Source organism: Lonchura striata, chromosome 1, assembly GCF_050655825.1.
Source record: "Lonchura striata isolate lonStrDom1 chromosome 1, ASM5065582v1, whole genome shotgun sequence".
Taxonomy (NCBI): Eukaryota; Metazoa; Chordata; class Aves; order Passeriformes; family Estrildidae; genus Lonchura; species Lonchura striata.
In genome coordinates, this window is record NC_140703.1 from 81,557,094 (window position 1) to 81,579,159 (window position 22,066).

Genomic DNA, 22,066 nt, shown 5'->3' on the forward strand with positions numbered 1-22,066 from the left:
TCTCCTGAAGAGTGGCAAAGTGAAAAAAATGAACCTTTTTTGTCACAGCAGCTGCTCCATGTGTGGGCTGCTGCATGTCTCTAGGAGTGACACCAAGGATAGGAAACACTTGTCTCCACGTTAAAATGCTCACCAGCTTCTTTCCTCTGAAATGTGATAGTTAAAAGATACTTCTTAATTTATACTTGGGAACTAGTATTAAGATATTAACTGTATTAAGTTGATATTGTAAACTTTGCATTCCACTGACCTGACAGATTTTACAAGTAGTGCAAATGAGTGGTCCTGAGGCAGGTGAGTAGCTGCTATTGGAAATGAAAATAGGCTGCTGTTAGAATGACTGCCATGGATTTTTTTAAAATGAGGTCCTTTTAGCAGGCACATTCCTGCTGTCATCTTTATTGTGTTTGTCACCAGGGGTGAATTCAACTCAGACTGGTGCTGCTGTCAGAGCTCTGTCCTAAGCTTTGGAATGGGACTGATGCTGGACATAAACAGTTTATTTGTTAAATGAAATCAAAGGAATTGGCTTACTCTGTAATGCATCTCTTGTAGCAAGGGTGGAAACTGTAGAGACACTATTACTGTTTATTTATGAATCATGAAGCATGGCTCAATTTCTTGTTTATAACTCGTGGAGGAATCAGCACTGATGCTCTGAGATGTAGCTTTTGTTGACATAATTTTGTTATAGACTTTCTATAAATACTTATTTTTCCACACTCAATCTCCAAGTATTTCTTGCTTAACATTGAAAATGGTGTTGTCTGGAGGGGTAGCCCCATGGAATTACCATTTCTCCAGACTTCTGTGAATGGGCAGGCTGAGGGCAATACAGCACCTCAGTTCTACATGTAAAAGGGCATTTTTCAGTTAGCAATTCAACATCCAATTCCACAAAGCTCTGAATTATTTGGTTGGCTTTTCTGTTTCTCTAAATACTCATGGGAATTTTGCCATCTACACCATTGGTGGAAGACAAAATGCAGCATGCTGCTAAATGTGATGAAGTAAAGCAAACTTCAAATATTGTTAGAATGTATTGATTTTAATGTGAATTTTGTAGGTTTGGGGGCGTTAGGTCTGGTAATGTGAAACCTAATTGGTAGTGTGGATCTTTTTCCCATTTAGTGCTGTTAAACTATCAGGAAAGCTGGGAAGAGTTTTTTCCTGACTGTGTCACTGAACTCAGCAGTAGCATTCTCTTCCATGTACAGGCAGAGAAAAGCTATATTCCTATTATTGGATTATAGATTACAGTGTTTCAATTTTAAAACAAATTTAAAAGTTTGTCTGCTGTTAATAGTACCAATTATATCATAAAAATGAGGTAAATTTATCAAAACTTTAAAAGGCTGTGATAAACAGGAATGAAAATATTACAGCCATTATACCCATCAGGAGCAAGAAGCCTGCCAGATTTGTGCCGAAGGGCAGCAGAGTTAAACCTGAAAAGTTAAATTATATTCTTGTCAATTAAATCAATAACCACAGATGAACAGGACCAGATGGTAATTACTCAGAACTCCACAGTGGTATTTCCAGCTCCAGGCCAATGTGTGGTGCCTGCATCTAAAAGTAGGCTTGATAGCCAAGCACAGGAAATTGTACAAATGTCAGTGATATTTCTAAGGGAGTCTTGGACACATGTAGGTTACAGTGGGGCAAGTCTGACAGTGCTGGTTAAACTGAGAGGAACAGCAGAGCTGGTGATAAACAAGAGGTTTAGAAACAAAGAGGATAAAACAAAGAAGGTTTTGTGTGTTCTTTGGCAGTGTCTGCAAGCATGTCATGAATGGTCCTCCAGTTTACAGCGTACATGGTTTTCCACAAGCTTTTCATAGGTCACTCACTAAAGATCCTTACAGAAATTGAGTTTTGTTGGATTAAGGAGTTTATATTTTGTTTTAATAATTTAACAGGAAAGAGACCATAAATGGTCAGGTTTTCAGTGACCCAGAAGAACCAGTGCTGCTGAGTGTATTCCTGAAATGTAGTGGAAATAATGTGATGACAATGCAGAATTATTCAAGACAGTGAAAAGAAAAATAAGCTGCAAAGTTCCAGAAGGATCTCTGGCATGTTATGAGAGGTGATAATATGATAAATGAAATTCAGTGCTGACAAGTACCACATAATACATAGTCTCTAACTCAGTAGCACCTAGGAAAGAGATCTTCATGAAGACAGAGACAACTATGTACCTCCAAAACCATATCACTAATCAAAAACACAAAGAGATTGTTGCATTTTAATAAGGAAATGGAAAAAATCCATCCAACCAACCAAAAACTGGAAAAGGAACATTGTTTTTTCCACTACAGGAATTCAGATATTATCTCATATTTTCAGTGTGTGCCTCGAATCTTTGATTAAAACATTCATGGTCTTGGAGCTGCTGCAGGATTTGCTGGAGAGCCTGGGTGACCTGGTGAATGACTGATGAAAAATGGCAGAGTCATTCTTCTACAGCAGATTCTCCTCATTCTTTTTGCTGGAGACATCTGTCAGCAGCCAGCTAAATGTCTACAGCATGGTCTTGGCATAGTCTGCTGAAGTATAAACAACTGCAAGGTGAATTTGTTCTCAGCTGACATCCCTTACAGGGAAACACCAGTGAAATATCTCACAGAAATGAAGGAATGTTTCTCTAGGAAGATGACACAGTTGACAGTTCAGCTGAGGTGCCTTTACACCAAGGCAGGCAACATGGGAAACAGACAGGAGTTGGAAGCCACTGTGCTGCTGGAAATCTATGTCCTAGCTGCCACTACTGAACTTGGTGGGATGAATCCCATGACTGGAGTGTGACTGTCGATGGCTACAGGCTGCTTAGAAGGGACAGGGAGAAAGGAGAGGTGGTGGAGCTGTCCTCTACACCAAGAGCTGGAGTGAGTGTGGAGAGTTGTTTCTTAAGAACAGACATGAGCAGGTCAAGAGCCTGGGACAAGAACCAGAGACCAAGGCAGCAAGAGAAACTTGTGTTGGTGCCTACAGGCCCTGGATCAAGGGGAGCCTACTGATGAAGCCTTCTTGCTCCAGCTACAGGAGGCATTGTGCTCACAGGCTATTGTCCTGCAGGGAGACTTGAACTGCTCTGAAATCTGCTGGAAAAGTAGCATGATGGCTGTAGGCAATCCAGGAGACTCCTGGAATGTGTGCAGGATAACTTCCTGACCCATGTAATAGCAAGCCCTACCAGAGGAGATGAGATATTAGACCTGGTGGTCACCCACACAAGCAGGTTATTTTGGGATGTCAGTATAGGAGGCAGCCTCAGCTGCAGTGATTATAGGCTGGTGAAGTTTGCAGTCCTGAGAGATATGGGTCAAATCAGCAGTGGAGTTAGGTCCCTCAACTTTAGGAAAGCAAACTTCAGGAAAGCCAACTTTCAGTGCTTCAAGGAATTAGTAAATAGACCCTCTGTGAAAGTGCCCTCAGGGACAAGGAAGCAGTACAGACCTGGTAGATCTTTAGTGAAACCTTCCACAGAGTGGAAGAGACTGAGTTTCCCAGGAGCAAGAAATTGGGCAAAGAAGACAAGAGAGTGGCTTGGTTGAGCTGGGGCATGCTGGTTAAACTGAATGGCAAGAAGGAAATTCATGGGCAGTGGAAGCAATGGCAGGTGTCCTGGAAAGAGTACAGGGGTATCCAATCTGGCTGTATAGGGATGAGGTGAGGAAGGCTGAGGCAAAGCTGGAGCCCAGGTTTGTAAGGGATGCGCAGAACAAGAAGGGCCCCTGTAGATATTTCATCCAGAAAAGGAAGGTCAAAGCAAGGCTGACACACTGGTAACAGCAGCTGAAGAGAAGGCTGAGGTACTTGGCAGCATTTCTGCCTCAGTCTTCACTGACAGCTTTTCCTCCTACACCTCTCGAGTGAGTGGACCACAAGACAGGAACTGGAGAGCAGCATGCTCTCTGGTTCCTACTCATGCTCTAGTTCGCTCATGCACTGTTAGCAAGATCAGGTTTGTGATCACATGAGGAATCTGATTGTGCATGAGTTCATGGGATCCCAGGAGATGCATCCCAGAGTCCTGATGGAATTGGCTGATGAAGTTGCCAAGCCAGACCCTGTGATACTTGAAAAGTCATGTGAAATTCCAGGTGACTGGGAAAAGGGAAATACAGTATCCATCTTTAAAAAGGGTAGAAAGGAGGATCCTGGAAACTCAGCCTCACCTCTGTGCCTGGGAAAATCATGGAGCAGATTGTCCTAGAAGCTCTGCTAAGGCACATGGAGAACAGGGAGGTGATTTGAAACAGCCAGCACAGCTTTGCCAAGGGCAAGTCCTACCTCATCCACCCAGTGGCCTTCTATGATGGAATGAGTACATGGTGGACAAGGGAAGGGCTACTGATGTCATTTATCAGGACTATTGTAAAGTCTCTGACAGGATCCTCAACAACAACCTTTTCTGAATTGGAGAGAGATGGATTTGGTGGATGAACTGTTCTGTGGCTAAGGAATTGGTTGGATGGTCACATCCACAGGGTAATGGTCAATGGCTCAATGGACATTGGTGACAAGTGGAGTCCCTCAGAGGTCCATGTTGGGACCACTGTTATTTAACGTCTTCTTAATGACATAGACAAAGGAATCGAGTGCACCCTCAGCAAATTTGCAGATGTCACCAAGCTGAGTGGTGCAGCTGACACACCTGAAGGATGTGATGCCATCCAGAGGGACATGGACAAGCTTGAGAAGTAGTCCCATGGGAATATCCCAAGATTTAACAAGACCAAGTGAAAGATGTTGCACCTGGATTGGGACAACCCCAGGTGCCAATACATGCTGGGGGACAGACAGATCCTCATCCATGGAAACATTCAAGGTCAGGTTGGACAGAGCTCTCAGCAACCTGATCTAGTTCAAGATGTCCCTGCTCATTGCAGGAGGGATTGCACTGGATGACCTTTAAAGATCCCGTCCAACCCAAAGCATGATCTTCAGTGTTTGGCATTTTTTTTTCCAATTCATTATGGCTGTGGAATGAATTCTCAGCTTAAGGTCACTAATACTTGAAGTTAATTCTGGTGGCCTTCCTGAATAAGGGCAGTGAAAGGTGTAGGATAACACTCAATATGAACCTCAAACCAAACACACTGTTTTCATTATTTTTAGAATAAGAAATTCATTCTCCTTGCTAGATCCTTCTGCTTGCCTGGCTCAGGGATGGTGACTCAGCCACTTCACTGAGCAGCCTGCTTCAGTGCTTGACAAAAATTTGATATTTTTTCTTTAGTTGATTCAATGTTACATGTTAATCAGGCTTAACTTTATTTGCACGTACAATGAGATGGCACACATCTCAAAGGGAGCAAAGCTGAGTGTTGCTAGGTAAGAAACCTGGAACAAATTGCCCAGAGAAGCTGTGGATGCCCCACCCCTGAAGGTGTTCAAGGCCGGCATGGATGGGGCTCTGAGCAATGTGGTCTAGTGAAAGGTGTCCCTGCCCATGGCAGCAGAGCTGGAACTATATGCTCTTTGTGTCCCTTCCAACCCAAGCCATTCTGAGATTCTAAGTAATAATTTTAAATTGTGTGATATGTAGGGGATCTTTATGTTCAGGAGCATGAAGGAATGAAGAAATGCTCCAAGATTTATGCTGAGAAGAGGGACACCAGACTGCGCCCACCTTGTCACCAGCTTCTGGCTGCTGTCAGCTGTGTATAGTGCATTTAATGTCTGTTCTGTCCTTCCTTGGCAGTGCAAGCACTGCAGCTCATTAGCAAAGCTGTTGGGGAAACCAGTGCTACATCACTTGTACTTATCACAAAAGCCAAGATGGTGAGGAATGGGACTCTAAACTGAGTGTTTATTTCCATAATCTAACCTTCCTGTGTAATTTAGGCTGCTCTGGATTAACCTGAAGATCTTCATTCATGTGATGATAGGTGTGTTCTGTGCCATCTGTGCCCATCTATGTTGTCTGTTAAACCAAGATGTCTTCTTGTCTTGCAAGAAAAACAAGGGGACGGGTGAGTCAAAAATTTTTGGTGGGCTGAGCAGGACCTTCTTTCAATTTTCTTTAAGTTAAGAGCCCTGGAGTATTATTTAAGCACACATTGTAATACCAGAATTAACAAGTTGTTAGGGGTTTTTTAACTAGTAATTTCCTTGTTAAGGTTTTTGCCCAGCTTCTCTAAGTGTCTCTTATCATGGTCAAGGCCATTTAGATGCCATGCACTTGCACAAAGAAATTGGCTAGAGAGAAGAACTGCAGGGAAGAAACAGAGAGGCACAGCCTCTGACACTGCTGGATGTGGAAAGTGCATTTGACTGCATGAAGTGATGGGTAAATCAGATCTTTTGCCCTCACTTTTATACCTTGACAGCAGAGGCAACATAACTCATCCATGGATTTCTTTTTTTATTTGACACTGATTAATTCCTGTTTAATTATCAAGTCACACACTTCTGCTTCCCTCAGCAATGAGTTTTGAGGATATATTCAAGCCTTCTGTAGTTAATTTTTCAAAATCTGAAGCTGTTTGCCTTATTGTTTTAGTTTGAATTTTATCATTAATCTCAGTTTGTCTGTTTTCAATAGGGACAGATTTTTCCCTTTGGTGCCACCTCTTTCTCATCTGCTTATTTATCCCACCTGTTTGGAGAGCTGCTGCTCCCTGCAGAGAGAAGTCACTAAAGCTGAACTTTTGTCTGAACTCTCTGAAAGCTCTTCACAGAGGAGCCCCCTACCTTGCCATGGGGTGTTGTCTTACCTCCTGTGGTCACTCTACCATTTCTCAGCCAGTTGTTTGGAGAAGGACTCAATGTCATCTGCTGTTGTTTCCTAATGGCAAGGAAAGATCTTGAACCAATTCCATGTGGCTTTTTATTGAGCTAAGATTGTATCTTGATATACTGAACTGGAAGTTTAACAGCAGGGGCTGCCCTCACTCGATCTGTTTGGGGCTGGTTGCTACACACACAAATAAGGGACCAACTGAAGCTAGCTGTGTCAAGGATGAACACTCTCAGGACTACAGGCTTTGGCTTACTTTTTAGGTTTTGTTGGATTGTTTGATCTTTTTCTTTTGTTGGGTTTTGGGGTTTTTCTCTGGTTTTGTTGTTGTTTTTGTTGTTTTGGGGTTTTTTTTGTGGGATATATATGTAACAACATTTGCCAAGCAATAAATTCTTCAAGTTCTTGTTCAGGTAAAGCTACTGAAGCCAGTGGGGATTTTGTCAAGGTGAGGGTTGATTAAATGGCTGAATAACATGAATGCAGGTCTGAGTAATGGTACCCCACTGAAGAAACTCCTTGCTTCTCTCCCACTTGTGAAAAATGTGGTGTTTCTCTAGAAGGAAAATAGAAGTGTATTTAAAGTAATTTCAAATGAATGACTAATGAGTAGCCCAAGCAATCTTATAATGAAGCAATTGGTTTTGTAACAGGAATAAGCATTCATAAATCAGACTTTGCAGACTAATATTAGAAGTATTTAAAAAATTAGATGGAAGAATGTCTATTGACTTAGAATCCTGGAATCATTAAGGCTGGAAAGGACCTCCAAGATTGGCTCCAACTGTTAACCCAGCACTGCCAACCCCACCATTAATCCCTGTGATTTTTAACAAACCTGGACTTGTATGAGCTACACTATACAGATGCACAATATAAATACAGAATGTGTTTCCTTAACTACTGTGTGTCCAAATCAAAAAATCTGATGCAACTCAAAGCAGCTCTGTGCCTGGATTAGTCCTCAGACTCTTGATAACATTATTGAAACCATAGTGGAAATGTCAGATGATTACCATAAGGTAAATTTCTATGTCACTGGAGATAGTGGATTTTTTTGCCTTGGACTGCAAAAAATATATTTCATCTTTTTTTCTCAAGTTTATCTATAAAGATAAGTTTATCCTCAGCTAAACCATGGCACCTAGTGCCACATCCAATCTTTTCTTAAACACATCCAGGGATGATGACCCCACCACCTCCCCAGGCAGACCATTCCAGTACTTCATCACTCTTTCCATAAAAAACTTTTTCCTAATATCCAGCCTATACCTTCCCTGATACAGCTTAAGACTGTGTCCTCTTATCCTGGAGAAAGAGACTGACTACAGCCACCCTTCAGGAAGTTGCAGAGAGTGATAAGGTCACCCCTGAGTCTCCTTTTCTCCAGGCTAAACACCCCCAGCTCCCTCAGTCGTTCCTCACAGGGTTTGTGTTCCAAGCCCCTCACCAGCCTTGTTGCCTCCTCTGGACATGCTCAAGCATCTCAACATCCTTCCTAAATTGAGGGGCCAGAACTGGACACAGCACTCAAGGTCTGCCCTCACCAGTGCCAGGTACAGGGGGAGAATGGCCTTCCTGCTCCTGCTGGCCACACCATTCCTGACACAGGCCAGGATGCCACTGGCCTTCTTGGACACCAGGGCACATTGTTGGCTCATGTTCAGCTGGCTGTTGACCAGCACCCCCAGGTCCCTTTCCTCCTGGGCACTGTCCCCAGCCTATAATGCTGCAGGGGGTTATTGTGGCCAAAATGCAGACTTGGCACTTGGACTTACTAAATTTCATCTTATTGGACTCTGCCCAACCGTTCCAGGTCTCTCTGCAGAGACATCCTACCTTCCAACACATCAACACATGCTCCCAGCTTAGGGTCATCTACAGATTTACTAATGAAAGACTAACTTGTATTCTATTCTGTATAACTGATGAATCTAGAAATAATTAAACTCTCTAAACCCAGGATTCAGTAGCCTAAAAGCAAGTGTCTAATACTATTTTAGGTGTTGTGAAGTATCCTGGTTGGCATCCAGTTGCTTCATCAGAAAGAATGTGGGCTTTCTCCATCTTACATCACGTCTACTAGCCTTGTGCAGATGTCTCATCTGCCCTGGAGTGTCAAATGGCCGGGGGAGCCAACATTAAAGAGCTGAAGCCCATCTGTTCTGGCAGGGCATCTGCTTCTTCCTCCAGGCTCCCTCGTCTGCACCAAACTGATCTCTGCTGATTAAAGAAGGAGCCAAAATACTAAATTTTGAGATAAGATATAAGCCTGACTCCCCAAAATAAAGCTATCTCACTGGAAAAATAACAAAATTTGGGAACTGAAAGTGACAACTAGATGATTTATGGGTGCAACTGTCTCTGTTCCATTCTTCTCTTACCACCCCAAATGGCAATCCAGTTTACAGGGTAATGATTATTTTTAAATCAGTTTTTCACAGTCTCTCTTGTTGTAACTGCACCCCAATGTGAAACTGGCTTGAGAGTCCCTTGTCACCTAGACAAGGATGCCAACTAGGGATTCAGAAGTAAAGTATGACAGAAGTCAAGAAGTAGGCTTAAAATTAAGTCTTTCTTTTGCAAGGTGAAAAAGGTAGAAAAGTGTCTCTGGGAAATTCACCAAAGATTTTTTTTTTTTTGTACTCAGACAAAAACATTTGGATTTGACAAATTGCATCTATGGCCAGCATCTGATGAGATGGAAATTGTACCACAGAAACAGAGCTACAGGGCAGATTTAGCCAGAGACAAGCAACAGCTTAGGGTGGGAGTTCACAAGATTGACATTGAACTTGGCTGCCCAAGAGGCTTACGACTACCTTTTTTTGATCTAGACTTTTTTTCTGTCTGTGTCAACACTTGAGAGAAGTGACAGGTAAAATGGGATGGAAAGTATGTCCTCTAATCTATAAGCTGAAAAGCATTCTCTTTCCAACAGGAACATTCTCTTTCCCACAGTGTCCTCCTCTTTGAAGTGATGCCTAAGTAAAGTCAGAAAGGTTTAACAGCTACAGAAAAATATGAATAATTAAGATTTATTTTAATTCTGGCCACTAGCTAGTAGCTGTAGTTGTCATCCATCTAATAATCTAACTATCAGGTGGTATAATTTCCTAGAAATTTCAGAAAAGTGGGTTGCAATTGCTTGTGAAAGGCCATTCTTCCAATCCAAGGCAGGAGAAAGTACACCTGAGCCATTCCTAGCAGACATTTGACTAATCTGCTTTTCAAGACCAGCCAAGAGGTGCATTCTTCATTTTAGTGAGGTCTGTGAGGAGCAGAATGTCACAGGTGCTGGGTGCAAGGGTGAAAGCAGGTTTGCACAGTTTGCTTTTGTGCAGCCTCTGGTTGAAGCTCCAAGTCAGATGATTGCACAGCCATAGCACAAACACTGGGGACATTCCAAATCCCATTAAACCAAATAAAATTAAATTGAAAAATATATGCAAGCTCATTGCTGAATGACAACCACAACTGTGTTTGAGCATGAGGTGGCATTACTTGACACCTTTCCATATCCTTGGTACCTCACTAGACTGAGACTTACATGGCAAGAAGTTGCTCCAACCCCTTATGAGCCAACAAGTTCCACAGTTGAGTGCCCTCTGAGTTAAACTGTGCTTCCTAGCAAGATTAAAGGGCAAGTGCTCATTTAAAGAGAAGAAATAGCATAGGTAGCCAAACACCCTACTCCCATCCCTACAACATTTCAAAACGTTTGTAAACTGAAAGGTTTGAGTGTGTGATTCACTTGGCAGGCACAGAACTTGCAGCCATCTGTGCTGAAGGAGGACCACATGGAAGAGAACTGCTTTGGCATGGTTTTTTTTCCAAACTATATCACTATGAAGACCGGACAAGAATGTACTTACTCCTCAAAACTGGAATGAGAGCCTGCAAACAGAGCTATATCTAGCAAAGTTTTATAGACTCAGAATTATCTCCAGCATCTGTGCTGGAAACATGAGAAAGGACATTCATGCAGTGATTTAAGATGTTGCTAATGAGGATAAGGTTGCCTCTACCAACTCTTTTCAGCTTCCCCATGCACATTCAAGCTATTCCATAATTTTAAGCCCTTATTTTGAACACCAAACTGCTATGGGCTCTCTTCTAAGGGCTATGACCCAATGGGTCTCATGAGCTCTGATACACCTGTACAAGCAGGAAGACTTGTCTAAGAGCATCCTCTTAGAGTGGCCACTCTTCTGCAGAAAGCCATGTCCCTGGTTTGTGTGTGGTCTGACTAGAAAAACATTCCTCTGCTGCTCGACTGATGGGAGAATTCAGGACCAGATAGTCATTCTCTTAGTTCCCAGTGGCAAAACACATCTTCCTAAGAGCAGTGCTGCTGGCGTGACTATCTTGAGCCTTGCAGCACAGCTCCTTAAAGTCAGCTGCTTCCTAGAACCAGGACAGCAATAGCTAAAGCAGTATAAAATCCCTTTAAAAGAATAGCACTTTCAATTTTTCAAATTATTATTTTTTATGACAAAATAAATATAACCTCGGTTGTCAAGGGGTTGTCAAGTTGAAAGGGACAATTTCTACAAAAGCACTTCTTATCTTGCAGTGTTTTAAAGGTTTTCTCCTGCGCTTCTAGCTTAAGATCTGGCTATGCTGCTCTGAATAGAAGCTCCTTTAATAAGGATCTTTGATTTGTTAGTTCTTAAGTACAGCTTTGAAAATACCAGCATTCTTATCTGCTGCTTTGGAAATACATAATAAACAACAGAAGCAAAACCTGCATAGAACTAGGCTTGTAACATTTATCTTTTCATTTAAATTCAGCAGTGAGTAATAGTACCATATTACTTAGGAGAATGCCTTGCCAGTGTTTGCTAATCACTCTTCCTAAGTGTAACAGATATCCATGGTCCAACAGATATGTATGGTCCAACAAATTGTAAGTCAATCTTCAGGTTCAGTGAAAGGCAATATCCTGAAAGAAAAATCACTTTGGCAGTTTGTGATCAGCAACTTGAGCTACAGTCTTGGTACTCTCAGCAGCACACTTTTTCATTTAAGAAACACGAACACATATTTTTGAAGTGAGGTCTGGTTTTTTATTTCATTGCAGAAGCCAAGCTAAAAATCATAAAGATAGCAAGACAACAACAGCCTGCCTCATCCATAGGAGGAAAAATCAGAACATAGCTGTTAAATACAATGAAACAAGTATATTTAATATATATAATGGTTTATATAATATATATAATAACAATTATAGCATCAGGCTTATGGTTGTTTAATAAGAGACTTCTGTACTCATTCCATTGCTCTTATCTCTGGATACAAATGTGGTATTGTTTTTTTCCATTGTAAGTATCAACTTATCAGAATCTTTGAAATGCCTGATATTCCCTGCCTCTGGAAACATCCCTTTCCTATACTTAGGGCTCTAAAGCATTGCTGAAATGTGGGACAGAAGTGAAGCAAAGGCCAGGGGCTGTCTCACTTTGTGTCTTCCCCAGGGACAGGAAGAAAGAGGTGGTGGCCTGCAGGTTATGCCCTTGCTGCCAGAGCTGGCTTGGCTGAGTACCCAGGATTAACCCAAACAGTGCCAGCAGGTGCAGGGAGAACCTGCTCTGGTTTTTAATCTACGAGATCAATGACAGCAGTTGAACACAAAACAACAGGCCTTTTGGCAGAGCCAAAATAACTCAGGAAAAAGCATTTAGAAAATCCTTTATCCCTCACCCCTCAGCAGGCAAGGCAGGGCTGGGCTGGAGCCCAGACACACCTCACGGCGTGTGCCAGGAGAGAGCACAGAATGGGAGAGATGAGCTTTCCTCATCTTTTCCCACCATGACACCCAGAGCCAGACAGGTTATTTCTGAACTGCTGTCTTCAGGGACCAATTAGCTCAGGCTTAGTTTCAAATGAGCCATGAGGCCCTCTTAACTCAAGCATCAAAATTCCAATCACTCCATCCTAGGTCTGACCTACTCAGCTCTCCTGAGATAGGAGAGGACAGACGGAATGGGCACCTGGGATAATTCCCACTGGCTCAAGGATTTTTCCACAACATGGAGCCATCAGCAATCCAGGTCTTAGGGAGCTTAGCAGAGCAGCACCCATCTATTCACCCAACTCCACATCAAAAAGTGGATGCCCTTGGTTCTTCCAGCATTGCAAGCAGAAAGTTTTGCTCCCCACGGCTGTGCCTGCCTTCCCAGCCACCTCCCAGCCTTTAGGTGGCTCTGGCACTCACTGGCTGTGACATCACTGAGCTTGGTAAGCCTCTCCCTGCAGGAGAGGGGTCTTCTCCTGGGAGTGCTTGTGTGTGCCACAGTGGCCAACCAGCACTCAAGGGCAAGGAAAAGTTCACTGGCAGCTTTTCATGAGCAATGACTCCTTCCACAGGAACAGCAGCTTTTCTAATCTTACATCTCCCTGCTTTAAAGGCCTGCATTTTGAACTCTGACCAGGTGCCTAATCTTTTGCCATGTCTATTATGGCATTTCTAGTGCAAGAGGACAGTGACTAAGTCAGGCTGTCTTTTCTGCTGGGCTGCTGGTACTAGACATACCACCTCACCCAGGTGGCTTGAGACTCCAGGCACTAGGATTACTGGTTCTCTATGGAAAGAGAACTGTAGTTTCCTGATGGAAAGCCATGACGAAAACTTGTCAAAATGTAATTTAAAATAAACCTGAAAGGGCACTACTTATTTTATCTACAATGCAATCTGGCCTCAGCAGACCAGATACTCTGGCTTTCCCAAGCCTGCTGAATTGTTACTTCAGCAACTGCACATTCATTTTCACTTTCTACTGTAAATGACTTCTTACTGCATCACATAGTGTTTAGTTTTCCTCAGTAGTGACCGTGTCTGTTTGCCCGTAAAGCACTCAGTAAACTGAGCTTGCCACAGCTAAGTGTCCTTTCATCCCATGCAGCTGTCACATCTGGACAGGGATTTCCTCCTTCACATATGGGCAAGGAGGGAAGCATTGAATCATTTCAATTACAGACTTTAATATACACATGCTGTAACACCTCTGATTAAAGCCTCCTGGGCAGCAGGGACATGTCTGTGCTGGAATGGAAATGCAGTCCTGTTAGAATAAAGCTCATTATACCAACAAAGCCACCTAATGCCATTATTTTATTTCACTAAGCCAGCACCCCAAGTTCTCACAGTGGTACACATGCAGGCCATGACTCAAGCATGGGTAGCCATAACCATTAAGTAATGCCCGGCATGTTCAAGTTATGAATGTGCCTACAAGCTTATGTTTGATCTTGGCCCCTAGATGTGAACTCTTTTGGATCTGATCTAGATGTCATGTAAGTAGTTCCTTCTTCAGGTAAATATGTCCTGGAAAGCAGCTTTTCAATAAACTGCAGATGCATTTATGGGTCTTCACATTTAAGGTTATTTCTTATTTTAAAAGAGCCTGTAAGTGTTTATTTCTACCACAGGGTACAACTCTTCCCAGGTAAATATTCTTGAATCCTGGGGCTTCCCAGCCTCCCTCAGGAACTTCTCCTAAAATCAATTGACTTTACTGTACAGAAGAATCCTGAAAGTGTTGGGAATAACGTGTTTCCTTATCTCAGTGTGCTTCACATGCATAACCATATGGAATAGCCCCACTGTCCCATTCGGTGACTGTTCATACACCTAAAAGAAACCAAGTTTAGACTGAAATACATATATCCATATGAGTGTACATGGACTCCACACACACATATACACACACACATTTCTTTCAAAAAGGCCTTTGCAAAGTCTTTGACACTCATGAAGGAACACCACGAAGCTGTGTCAGGAGGGGTTTAGGTTGAACATTAAAAATGGGTTTTGTGTTGAACATTAAAAATGGATTTTTCATGGCACCAAGCCTGCCAATATTTCAAGTGTTGGGACAATACACTCAGGCACATGGTGTGACTCCTGGGGCTGTCCTGTGCAGGGCTAGCAGTAGGAATTCAATGATCTTTGTGGGTTCCTTGCAGATCAGGATATTCTATGATATCTCACTACAAGCACTCCCAGATATCTGTATCTTTTAACTGTGACACTGCATCCCTGTGGTACTCGGAAATACACTGCAGCTGGACACCTGACACAGCCAGGCACACTCCTGATGCTGCTCCCACACCTCTGAGGAAAGAGGGAATACCCTGGCATGGGCCTCCCCTGGGAAACTGAAACCTGAAGTCAGAAGCACTTTTCAGCCCTGTCATGAGCTCAACTACCAACCTGCCTGTTCAGTGCCAGAGTGTTTGTTGCCTTTGATATCAGTAAGTGGCAGAGGAGTTAATATCCAATTATAGCAAAAAATGAGCTTTGCAACCAAGGAAAAACTGATGTTGCCTTTTCATAAGCTGGGAAATCTTTGTTCCTGGGAGAAAGCGTTTTTTTAAATCAACTGTGAAATATATGAAATCACTGTGAGATGTGTTTTTATTAAATTGAAAATGAGGGCTTTTTTTAATGCATTGCTATTCTCCCAAAGTAAAAGAGACATTATACACAGAAAGAATTTTTCTAATATATGAGTGGGGAAATTAAACTCTCTAGCACTGTCAAAGACTAAAGTTATCTTGATCAATATCTGACACCTCACTAAGTTTCAGAAACACAATTTACCTTACTCCATTTTTATTTCACTTTACACATCCATTGTCAAGGCTTTTTATGGTTGGTTTTTTTCAGTCTGTGGCAAGCTGCTGAGTGAGTTAAAAAGGCTGACATGAAGAATGGCAGCAGAATTACCCTCTGCACCTCAGTACATGGGATCCCCCTGCCTCTGTGAGGATTATATTACTGCTGAGTGAGAAGGCCTGCATGGTCAAAAATAATCTCAGAACAGTCCACTTCCTGACTTCCCATAATAAGCAGCAACAAAACAATATCTGCCATGTGTAGCTGTGGACAGTGCCTTTCTCTTTACACTGTCACACAGATTTGGGGTGCCACTGCCTCAGCGAGCTGGGGGGTTTTCACTCACCCAGGAGGAATGGCTGGACCCCAGGAGAGTGGAGGCAGAATGTCCTTCTTCTCCAGCAACTGAAACAGAGGTGAAACCAGCCATCATCTCTTCCTTCACAGCCATCACAGAGGCCCCAGCACTCTGGGTCTGCCTCCTGCCACCAAGAGATTTGCCACCTCTCCTGATTGACTGGTAATGGTACGCAGGCAGCAGTGCCCACTTGCCCAAAAAAGGAGAGTTCAGCCAGGGAATGGGAACTGTGGGGTCAGATCCAGTCAGACTTTTCCAGGTGCCACTCTGCTGCCTGGAGACATTCCTATTCAACCATAGCCATGATGGTAGAGGTCACCTCATGCTTTTGGCAACCTCCCACAGCTGTTCCCAGCATTGCTTTCCTTGGCTTTCCTGCAAGCATATGGAAATTTATTAATCATATCCTGGCATCATTTCAAATCCTTCTAGGTCAGGCAGCCTGAAATTACTGTTTGGAACATGGTGTCAGTCAGGTGGGGTGCTCCTCCAGAGTTACACATAGCAAGCCTTAGGGAAGAGGATACTGAGAAGGGCTTTGTGCTACACTCAGGGCACTTCTATCTCAAATATGTCCTATGACACAGTCTTGTATCAGCAGAGAGAGCTCCCTCACTTGCTGACCTCTTGCTCACAGAGCCGCCTCACAAGCTGCTTACCAACACTATGTATTTCAAGCATGGCCTCAGAAACATCTCTGAAAAATCCCATTCCCTAGAGACATTGATCTTGCAGCATCTGTATGCTTAAAGGAAGGAGGGCACTGCTGCTGGTGAGCATGGCCTTGCCCAGGTGCAGCATTTTCTAGACTTATCCATAAACCCTGTGGGGCACACGGAGCAGTGCTGTCCTCACCTCCACAGCACTTTTGCCTAAGCTGCAGACCAGATGCCTTTCATAAAGGTAGTGTCCCGCACACAAATACTTTTTTATTTATATATTCCTGACTGAAAGGATGTCGCTCTCTTGTCAGGTGTTTCTGCCCCGTGGATGTACCTTCCAGCTCATTCCCCTAAGCACTGGGAACAAGATTCCCCCAGGAGCCTGGGGTGCAACCTAAACTTCAGACCCTACCTCAGAGATGAACTGAGTGGCTCAAGCTGAGCTCCAGCACTACAACATTTTAGTGGGTTGATGTTACTGACCTAGCAGTGCTTTTCACAGGCTCATCTGAAATGAGGGCACTCCCCAGGCTGTTTACATAGTGCCGCTGCTCTTTCCCTTCTGACGGGTGTTTTGATGGGGATTTCTGCCATCCAGAGAATATCTGGGGAGGAATTTTCTGAAGGGAGCAGCTGACTGGCAAGGGATCCAGCCATCTTCAAAGCTGTCATGTGAGATTTTTCACAGGATGCCAGAGAGGGCACTGAAATCATCAAGATCACAGGTTTTCCAGGCATGGATCATCCTACCTCTAACTATTAACACAAGCATTACTTCACAGTGAATGAACTCTACCCACTCCCCTTGCAGAGATGTGGCATGAGGCTCCTGCAACACTTAATGCTATTTAACCTCTCAGACTGGGGCTTTAATGAAACCTAAATGCTGAGTTTGTGCTAGACTGTCCAGAGGAAGCTTTGCTTCATCCTGTAGGCTATGAACTTGGAAAAATTCTGGTATAAGCTCAAAAACAAACATTTCTTTTTTGCATATGCATCAGAATACCTGCATATTTTTGTGGGTATTCCCTTGTGCTGGTATTTGAAAAAGCACCCCATTAAGTTTTTGACCGAAGATTAAATGGTATAACTATAAATATGAGAAGGGATGTTTGGTTTTGGGTTTCTTCCTACTGTATTTTATTGGTTGCACAACATTAATACTGCAAATGAAGAATGGGAAGTTCCAAGACTGTGAACATATCTCACCAGTGTGCACATATTGCAAGTGTCCATTTGTGCCTCCTCTGCAAAGAACAGAACACATTAAGGATGATCCCTGTGGTCCCTTGAGGCTCAAGATGCTCTAATCAGTCCTTGTGGCTTGGAAAATCCTTTTATCAATTGCCTGAAGATTAATTAAAAGGCCTAATATGACAAAGATGTGGTCTTATTTTCACAGTTGGTTAGGGACTGGAAGGAGTAAACTGGGAAATAGAAAAACTTCTGGATTAATATTTCAGTCATTTTCTTCTCTTGATTTTTCTCATCAGTTTCTCAACATCTATAAGATGCAGAAGGAGGAATCCTACACTTATTACATTCCTGCAATTCTGGCTAGGAGAAAAACCATGAAGACCATGCACTTCAGGATGTAGGGCCAGCAATAGGCCATCCATGCAGTGAACGCCTGACTTCAGCATGTGTTAGCTTTACCAATACAGCTACTACTGGGGTTGCTTTGGTGCTTCTGCTGAACCAATAACCCACAGAATGAGCAGGAATAGTGCAGTATAAATTGCCTGCACTTAGCATGGGAAACTGTCAGCACAATTAGCACATGACAAAACCTTCTTCAAGGTGATAAAAAAAAAGCTACTGGCACAGAAGAATTCAAGGCTCCTTAAAAAGAAAAAAAGAAAGAAAGAAAGATAGTTGAGGTGAGTGTCCTTGGAAAGCTAAAGAAAAGGATGTAACAACTGGAAGAGGCAAATCAACACTTGAATATTAGAGGTCTTATCGGCTTCAAACAATAAATTTGAAAACTTGTGAAAAGAGGTCAGAACAAAAATCTATAGGCACAGGATTTTAAAGGTTAGATCTGAATGAAATTATGAATTCTCTGCCTTCAGATTGCCCAGAATCTGAGGCTCTTGGCAAGGTCTGCAGGTGAAACCCCTTGGTCTCACACAGAGCACAGTAGAGCAGGCTGGCAGAAGAGATGCTTTGCTGCTAATCATTTGCTTTCCAACTATCCAATTTCACTTCTTTGGTAGCAAACAATGTTGAGACATATTTAAGAGATGACAATGTGACATTTCCGACTGCACTGCTACTCCAAAATATGGAGATGTGTCTGCAACTGTCAAGGAATGGTAGAGTAGCAGAAATCGAACTCCTCTCTACAATGCTCCACTGAAAAAAATCAGAAAGAGGACAGAGAGAGATCAGATCATGAAAGACAAGAACTCAAAATGGCATGCTGCATCCTTCAGCTTCTCCTTGAATGATTTGGCTGGAATTACCTGAGGGCCCTGCCTGGTCAAAATTCAGCGCACCCTGCTCAGGTCAGGCCATTTGACCTGAGCCCACTGTGTGTGCCAGTCTGCAGAAAACTTGCCTGTCCTGCCAAACAAAAGGAGGAATGCTCTTGAGAGCTGAATAAAAACACTGTGAAACTCTAAGCACAGGTCTGTATTAAAGCTTGTGAGCCAGCATTCATTACTATGTAGGTGAGATCTGGGACTGGGACCTTGCACATAAACACTTTGTCATATGAACATTAAACATGCACTGCCCTACCCTGATTGTGCAAAGAGAAAACAAGCAATCCATTTCGTAAGACAGCATTTGGTTGGTTGCACACTTCTCTAGACAGAGAGGGAGAAGACAAAGACCTGATGTTAATGATACTCTGATATAAGCATAAACTTACAGGAGTGAGAGAGCTGCAGGGACCAAAGAGAATTATCTACTGTGCCTGTACTGGCACAGCCTCTTCCACCCCCTCTGTGGTCTGGGTCACTGCAAACACAAGGGCTGCTGCCATAACGTGGTCTTAAAAGTTCCTGACACAGCAAATGTCATATAATGTTGCACAGGCAGGGATAGGGGTAGATGGCATAGCTGGATTGTCTCATTTTTGCAGTCCTAGGAAAATGCCTTGCCACATAAAAAACATTTAAATGCAGTCATGTCAAAGCATCTACTGAGATATGTTTCTGCTGCATTTTATTTCCACTAGTAAATATTGAAAGGAACATTTTAAGAATTCTAACAGAGTGATGCAAAACCATTATTTTCTTCCAACTCTTCTTTGACAAATCAACAGACCTACCTCACTGATTAATTGATCCAACTCCTTTTTTACAGATACAAATTAATTCCTGACCACATGAGGGCTATAACCTCAGCTCAGCATTTAAACAAAGCCAAGAGCTCAAAGTGAACAGAGCATTTAAGAGAATGACAAGTTCATAGACATAGTTTGCCACCACTGGGTCTTAAGCCTGATTTGGATACAGTTCTACTCTGGGCTAAATCTGATCTTGATCCAAACTGAGGGCTTAGAAATCTTCCCTAGCCTGGAAATGGCTCATTTTCTTAAGGGTCAATATTCTAAACTCACTGGCTGTAAATCAGAACTTGCAGTTATTTTCTTTGAGGAAAAACAACAAGAACAACAACCACCAATAAATAAACAAAACCCAAAACAAAACAAAAGAAAACCCACTAAAACCAAACAGAAACCCACAGACCCAAGATCAAAGTAAAACCCGCAGGGAGCATATAAAATTGGAAGGATTGAAAGCAGCAATTAAACCACAAAATAAATAGCACCATAAATTTCATCCTGCACATGACCTTTCCCTGGGTCATCTTTTCACCACCCCTTTCATTAGCTCTGTACCTGTCCATCGTGCTATCAAGCACAAGGCCAAAACCTTGCTGTGCCCTGGCACAAGCTGGCATGAGCATAATGCAGTTTGCCAAGTCTGCCTCCTTCTGACTTTATCACCAACTTGCCTCTTGACTCCACAGTGTGCCTGATGTCATTGCTCAGATATCCTCTGTGTGATTTGCTGCAATTGGCAAAGACCTATGAATTCCCCGTGAAAACAAGTCCTCCAGCTTGTGAGTGTAATGTTACTATCCTTAGTGTCTTCCCAGAATGCTGCAGTGTAATGATCTTCTTTTTTTGTATTTGTTTTTCAGTTAATGAGATTAATTGTGGAACAGACATTTGAGAGATCTGTGTTTTTAGATCCAATCTGCAAAGGGCTTTGCTTGCTGAAGTATTCAGGTGGTCAAGTCAAGGCTGCATGTCCAGAAGTTCAAAGGTTAACCCTAGGATGACCAATCCCACATAAATAAAAGTCTTGTAATGCTACAGGGTCTTAGGAGTACTCACAGTGGATGAAATCCTGCGCTTCATCTTTCTTCTTGTCATCTTCTTGAACTTATTCATGTCATACAATCTATTGCTTTATAAGAGCTGAGGAGAAGAGCCAAACACGTCTGGGGCTGAAAGCTGTCATGTGGACTTCAGCAATCTGTTGCCCTTGCAGCATCTCATGAAAAATCTTCCACTTGGCAATCAAAGTCCCCATGTAAAAGAAGTGTACACTTTATGGACATGCAACACAACTTCAAGTGGAGGTCAGATACCTGACATGGTTAACTTCACCCAGCAAGAAATTCTCAGAGGAGAAATAGGTCAGGACACTCTTAATGGTATATCAGAGGCTTATAAGACTCAACTTTGTTTAAATTATGTATTTTAAATGAATCCAGGTACAATATGTGTGTTACTACCTGCACCATTCCTGAGTCTTCTCTTCCAGCCTATCCAGGCCTTTGCAGTGGCTGCAAGAGCCGTAACCATACAGTTTTACAGCTTTGATCCATTAATTACCAGTGAGTTACAGCTGAGCAACTGCAGGGCACAAAAACCCCAGTTTAGTCAGAGCAAAGAGCATTCTTAGCTTTGTCACCATTTCATGCTATAGTTTTCATGCATCTCTGTTGAAAATTTTACAACCAAAACTGCAGAGCATGAAGAGGTGGGGGAGAGATCACTCAGACCATACTTAATTATTACTTTTCAGGAAGCTGTAGAAGATGTGAAGAAATTCTTATATTTTGAGAACAGAGGTGAGAATACACTTGATCAGGACTGAAAGGTCCTGAAATATGTTTCTGGCTTGCCTTTCCTTGGGAAGGAGATTGCAGATAAGAAAGAAGGGTGGTCAAATATCATCTCCCCAGGTGTGCTCAAATTGGTTTTAGATATGGCACAAAATGCAAGACTTAAAAGCACCCATTTACCTGGATTTGCAAGGGCGTATAGCAATAGGACAAAGGGCAATAGCTTTGAGATGAAGGAGCCTAGGTTTAGATTGGCTATTAGGAAAAAATTCTTCACTGTGAGGGTAGTGAGGCACTGGGACAGGTTGCCCAGAGAAGCTGTGGATGTTCCATCACTGGAAGTGTTGAAGGCCAGGTCAGATGGGGCTCTGAACAACCTGGTCTAGTGGACAGTGTCCCTGCCCTTGGCAAGGGGGCTGGAACTGGATCATCTGTAAAGTCCCTTCCAACCCAAGCCATTCTATGATTCTGTGATTACCAAGTGCATCAAGATGCTAACAACTCAACCACTGATGTATGGAGCACAGGAACTGAAATGAAATCACTAGTTGGTTGAGCACTGAGTGCAGCTTTGCATGAAACCAGGA